We start from the raw sequence: 6,520 nt of genomic DNA on the forward strand, positions 1-6,520 counted from the left end.
TGGCAGACCGAGAAGTGGCCACGCAGGATTCCAGTGAACGGACAGGGTGCGGACTGCGGTTTAAAGTAACCCTCCCATATAGCCGTTGTCTAATGCTGCGTTTCACAAAGCTCATCCCCAGCGCAGCGAAGCCCGCGGGCAGGCCACAAACAAGAGCGGGGCGGAGCGGTACTCACATATCTGTGCGCTTGCGTCGGTTATGCGAGCGACAAGCTCGATCCTCTCGAGAGGGCGGCGCAGGAAGGGCACAAGCTTCGATGTCTACCTGCCCAAAAGGGAAGCGTTGGGACAGAATTTAATCGCAGGATCGGAACAAAGCTCGAGTGGTGCGCTCTTCGTCCTCTTGGGGGGGGGAGTGCACGCGTGCAGGGCTCACAGTCTTCTGTTTCCTTTCTTTACCTGCGTGTTAAAAGCATTTGAGCTAAACAGCGGAATCTCCGTTCTTATGCCCCTTGTAAACTAGAGAGCGGTGTTAGGTGTATTGCGTTTTCTATTAGCAATTTTACAGTGCGCGTTAAAGCGAATAGTGAATTAGTATGGTACAAAATTTATTTCTATGTCAAAACGTACTTTGTAGGATTAGGCATGTTGGACAGTAATGCTGCACTAAGCTGACTCTGCCGATATAATGGAAATCTTGAATTCAGTCACAGTGCGCTTTGCGTACGTATTTTACCTCGGACCACCCGTTGCTCTCCAAAAAACAGCACTTGAAATAATGACATTGAGAAATTCACCTCTGTATTGGGCACTAGGATGTAACGTGGCGCCTTTTTTCGGCAACGCCTGCAAGACGCAATGAATGGGAAAACATCCGTTGAACTGCTGCTGCATGATGCTTTCAGTTCAAGTGCGCATTAATGTTACGTTTATTTATGTCTTGCTTTCATATACACTTTACTCTAGCCATGTTTAAGCCTAATTTTAGGTATTAAGCACATCATCAGCAACAAATTACTTCACCAAGCCAACGAATTGTCGAAGCGTAGCCCCGGGAATTTTTACTGCGACAACATTGCGCACCGGCCGCATTTTGATGCTGTTATCAAATAAACTAAACCTGGGTCACAACCAGTCAGAGGCAAGCGGTCATAAATCACGATAATCACATTTCTCTGCGAGAGAAACGGAGCTGGGAGGTAGATATAAATCACTTCGGATAGGACCTGTAGAAGATGAACCGTTCGACCATCCAACGTAGTAGAGCGGGATTGTTACAGGCAGGAGGGGCGACGCGGAGAAATTTCTTTATTATGTTGCCCCTGTGTGTGTTAAGCGCTACAAATACTTGCGTACTGACAGCGATCATTGCCAGTGGGAATTTGAGCAGATGTTTGTGTTCCTCGGGTAGAGTTAAATCCGCAGATCATGACATAGCTATTTACTATCTCGGTCATTTGAAGTTACTAGTACTGTTGAAGCTGCCTAAGGTGGCTCATCATGCATACCGCTGTGCTTGACGAAATTTTCAAGTTCTTTCAGACCGTTTCGTTGCCGAACATCAATGCCTTCATTGAGCAGAAATTTGAGGCCTCCTATACTTTCGGATGAACCTTCCTTGCTCTGATAAGTTGCTTCTTCGCGAAGAAGATAACGTATTTTCTATTCCGCCAGCAATTATTCTTCCTTAACTTCGCATAGGACAAGAACGAGAACGTGAACTGACGCCTGACCTTCGGTCGCTACCACTCTAGCGCTAACTACATGCATATAGAAGAATTCTTGCTCGCTGAAGAGCATGAGAAAGACCACGCTGTTTTTTTCCCCCATTCATAACTTGAATAACCCAACTTCTGTGAGCTTATTTCTCAGGGAGAAATTGGGCCTTTCACCGAGTTTCGCCTCGTAAGGCTGGCGTTGGGGTACATAGTAGCAACGGACAATGCGCGGCGACATCTTAAATGAAATGTACAATCACCGTCGACGGCGCCAGATAATAGTGTGCGATGGTGGAACTCTACAACATGCAAAACTGCGCAGAAAAAAGACGATCTTTAGCTTTTAAAATGTACAAATTCAATCGAGCGCCTGCTCGAGCAGCAGTAAGTGGAGTCACGTGATCTCATTTGCTTTTTAGGTCGACGTTAGCGCCATTCGCTCCGGTGATTCAGCTCCCGTTCAGTAGAGACAATAAAAGCTTGCATTTCCAATCAATTCATTAAATACCTACCTTCCGGCTAATTTCAGGTAACACTACACATACTAGTGAAAGCAAAAGCACGAGTGATAAGCAGAAATGCTTAATGCACAGAAAGCTGTATCACAAACACTGCACTGATCCCCCGGACCTCACTACAAACCCATTGGCTCAGCCGCAGCACCCGAGAGCGGGGCCACGGCGCCGCGCGCATAATGCAAAGGCTACTACTCACGCGTCCGCGGGGGAGCTAAGGGCGCTCGCAGACAGCACGTCTAACCAAAAGGTCAAAACGTGCGCGAAACATGACCAGGGAGGATGCGGAGCACATCTCCACATCACAGTCACCCATCCATGGTTCAACGCGCGCCGCCACCAATACTGGCCAGCAGTGACGGAGAACCGTGTCAAACGAGGCCCTTCCGACTAAGAAACGTCGGCGCCGCAGAGGCGAGCGCCGGACTCCTTTCGGGCCTGGTCTCGAGCAAGCATACAAGGTGCGCGCGAGTTCACAACCCGGGGCGTCTCGGCCGAAGCCGGGGAACCCGATGGAAAAACGTACGCAGCTGTTCCCACCCGACTCGATGGCGGCCTCCCCGTTCGCTTCCCTCAGGTGGCCCCACATCGAGCCCATTGCGTCACCAGGAGGTGGCCAATCGGGACGCAATACCAACACGGGAAAAACGGAACGAATGCTGTGGCAACAGTTCTCGGAAGAGCTCCCTTCAGGAGGGATCAGCAGAGCGGCTGCCGTCCCCTCCCTCTCGCAGTTACTACACAGGGGGTCTCTCAAAACAGCGGCACCGGCCGCATGTTCAGCGTCACTCCGGGAACGCAATCCCCAAAATGTGTACCTCCTTTTGTTGCAGTCATAATCAACCACCTAAAATTAGCAGATTTTCGCAATTGACCCAACAACAGTCTCTGCGGTTAAAAGCTCCATTTGCGTACTTAGACATTAAGTCGGTAGAGACTATTTTACGGCAATAACGTTACCAATAAAAATACAATCGTTTCTGCTAAGCAGCAGCAAAATGAAAAATTCACAGGCGATCAATGATATTCATGCGGTAAACACGCGTGAGGATTGTTTGCCTACACTCTACAGCCACAACATCATGTCATCGCCCGTTGAAGAATGTGACAGCGTTCTTAATGTTCGTTTCTAAATTATTTGGTGTGCTGCGGCAATTTATTTTAGGAAACTGCACCTCCAACTAATCAGCTCCCGGACGTACGTGTCGCCTGCCAAAGGCATGCTCGCAATTTTTCGTGGTTACAAGGCCTCAAGCGGTCGATACCGACACCGCTGTACAATTTTTTTCCGACATGGAGGTACAAATTCGCTAGCGTTAAAAATGCGGCGAGGAAAATTGGTCGCAGCGGTAATGTAGATAACTATGAGAGAGAGAGAGAGAGAGAGAGAGAGAGAGAGAGAGAGAGAGAGAGAGAGAGAGAGAGAGAGAGAGAGAGAGAGAGAGAGAGAGCGGAAAGGCAGGGAGGTTGACTTGACGATACCCTGTAATCTACCCTACCGCGGGCAGGGGAATAAAGCGACGAAAAAAAAAAGGGGGGGGGGGGAGGGAAGCGGCAACTAAATTAGTTTTTCACTTTCGGGTTCATACACTATTATTATAAAGGGACAGAGGGCACGCACTTGAAGTTTATAGTCGGGAACTGAACCCTGAGTCCCATAAGAACTTCACGAGCGCTTTCACCGCTGTCTTTAACCCTGGCTGAATTTTTGCTTCTATTAGAGGACGAGAGTTCAAGCAGCGAAGTGTAGTAGCGGGTGAGACGCGCTTTCGCTCAAACCGAGGGCATGCAGGCACCAAGTATGCGCTCAATCGTTCCATCATATCCACACTGCTCACACGTTGGAGAGTTTAACACTGCGATGATACGGCAATAGACATTTGTAAACCTCATTCCCAGCCACAGGCGTCGAAGAAGCGTAGCATCACATCAGAGGAGGCCGAACTGGATTTGTAGTTGAACTAAGCTATCAAGAGCGGCGCGAACAAGGTGTCCAACCTCAAGGGAAACCACGACTATGGTCACGTTTCGGGCGAGCAGTCGAAGGTGTTTCACTGCGTCGGCTCTTGTCAGCGATATCTGCAATGCGTCCCTTGTATTGTGAGCCGACCAAGTAGCATCGCCAGCTAAGTCGTTGCCAACAATGGCACTGGCCTGGCAGCCACTGAAAGATGATTTCATGACCCTTTTCTATTGCCTGGTGGGGTAGATGTCTTGCCTCCGCTACAAGCTGCTCGTGGTCGCCATGGCTCAATGCAGATGAAGACAGTATAGGGAAGCTTTACCATTTTAGGAAGCCTCTGACACGATTTGGTCATGCATATGTTAAACTATTGGCTCTAGGCCATAAATCCTTTTGCCCAGATGGCTGCTGCATGAGTCTTCTTGGCGAATGTTTAGCACCCTTCCGGATGTCTTGCTCGCTGGAGCTCCAGGCTCTAAGAGTAGCACGTCGCTATTTTATGCAAATGTAGCCAAAAACACATCGACCCCGATTGTCTTTTGCGCGCTTCTGTACCATCAAGCCCAATTGATGCTGACCTGGTCGACGAGGCATTCCTTAGATCTGCCACAACGTCAACCGTTGCTCAACTGCAGCGAGACAACTTTGAGCTTCTCCCGGTCATAAGCTACCCTGAAGCTGCGTGTAACATCCAATTCGTCGTTTGGCGCATGTGATAACGCCATTTTTTCTCGGAAGCGACGTCTTGTACATACATCTCAGCAACCTCACAGTCTATGTACCTATTAGTGATACCTGTCGCTTTTTGCGCCCAATTCCTACGCGCCTGTCACGATGTACCATCGTCTGGACATACTGGGTTCACTCACACATTGGTTTTAATTCGCCAGAAGCACTACTGAATAAAGCTTGCGGCCACAGTATTATTGTACGTGAAATCCTATCCTAACTGCCACCGCACAAAGTTCCCCCCTTCCCCTGCTGCCTGCCGGTTTCCTCCAACCGGTCAATTCGACGAAAGCTCCGTTTCAACAAGTTGATATGGGCTATTGGGACCGTTTCCGGCATCATCTTTGGCTCAGATATAGACTGTGTTGACCACCGATTATGCATCCCTTACTGCGAAACAAAAATACTGCAGCGAGCACCGCTGATGAAATAGCTGAGTTTTTGTATACAACATGGCGTTTCGGCAGGTGCTCCAGCTATCGTTATCACGGACCATGGAACCGCAATTGATGCGCTTCTAGAGCAGGAAGTATATCAACTGAGTTGTTTTACTCACCAGAGGACGACCATAATTACCACAAGACAAACGGGCTCAAGGAATGCCTAAATATAACCCTGAGCGATAATGTTTCCATGTAAGTAAACGTCCATCACAAGAACTGGGGCGTCCTTCCCTGCGTTACTTTTGTTTACAATACCTCACTGCAGGACCTTACCGGCCACACGCATTTCCATTATTATTATTATTATTATTATTATTATTATTATTATTATTATTATTATTATTATTATTATTATTATTATTATTATTATTATTATTATTATTATTATTATTATTATTATTATTATTATTATTATTCATGGATGTGAAGTGATGGCAATCCGTCTAGGTATCCGTTTAAGACGCCAAAGGTTATGCGCAGCGTGCCGAAGAAGCCCGTTGGCTGGCCAGGCTCTGGGGTAGTCAGCAAAAAAGCTGCGATGCCCAGCAATACAGCCTATGTCACCGGGATGTCGATTATTACCCATGTCATCAAGTCTGTGTGGACAACCGTTCATCACAGAGGTCGCACAGAAAATATTGTGTCGTTATTGTGCCCTTTGTAGGGTGATACGCTGCGTTAGTGCCGTGGATTACGAAGTCGTTCCTGAAGGCGCTATACTATTTGCGCCCTGTTCCCCACTCCGATACTGTGCATGCTAGAAGAGTGAAGTCTTATTACTGAGGTTAAGTGCAGTGTTTACGCGTTCAGCTATTTGCTATATTTATTTTGTGCGTTGTCTCTTCTTCAACGGTCAAAACTTACTTTTTCTGGCTCATGGATCATTCTCATGGGAGGGGTAATGCCCCATACCTACGCAAATTTTATCGGTGGTGCTCGTGCTATTTTCTTGTGGGAAGTTGAACAGGACGCAGTATGTGCGTGCGCGCTTCTTGCTGCGGAATCAGCTAGGGTGCTCTCTTATTTTCACCTTGCCAATACCCCCGTGTGGCGCAGGAATAAACAAAAATGGAGTACAATAAAGTATCTGTCCCTTCAAAACCTCAGCAGTCATGCACACCTTATCGAACATACTTGTAGAAGAGTCATATGTGAAAGCAATGAAAAGTTTCTATCCACAGTGGCTGTACAGGCACCCCATTCCTCCAAGGA

Source organism: Amblyomma maculatum, chromosome 2 (genome assembly GCF_055883805.1).
Source record: "Amblyomma maculatum isolate TAMU_Amacu chromosome 2, ASM5588380v1, whole genome shotgun sequence".
In the NCBI taxonomy this organism is placed as follows: Eukaryota; Metazoa; Arthropoda; class Arachnida; order Ixodida; family Ixodidae; genus Amblyomma; species Amblyomma maculatum.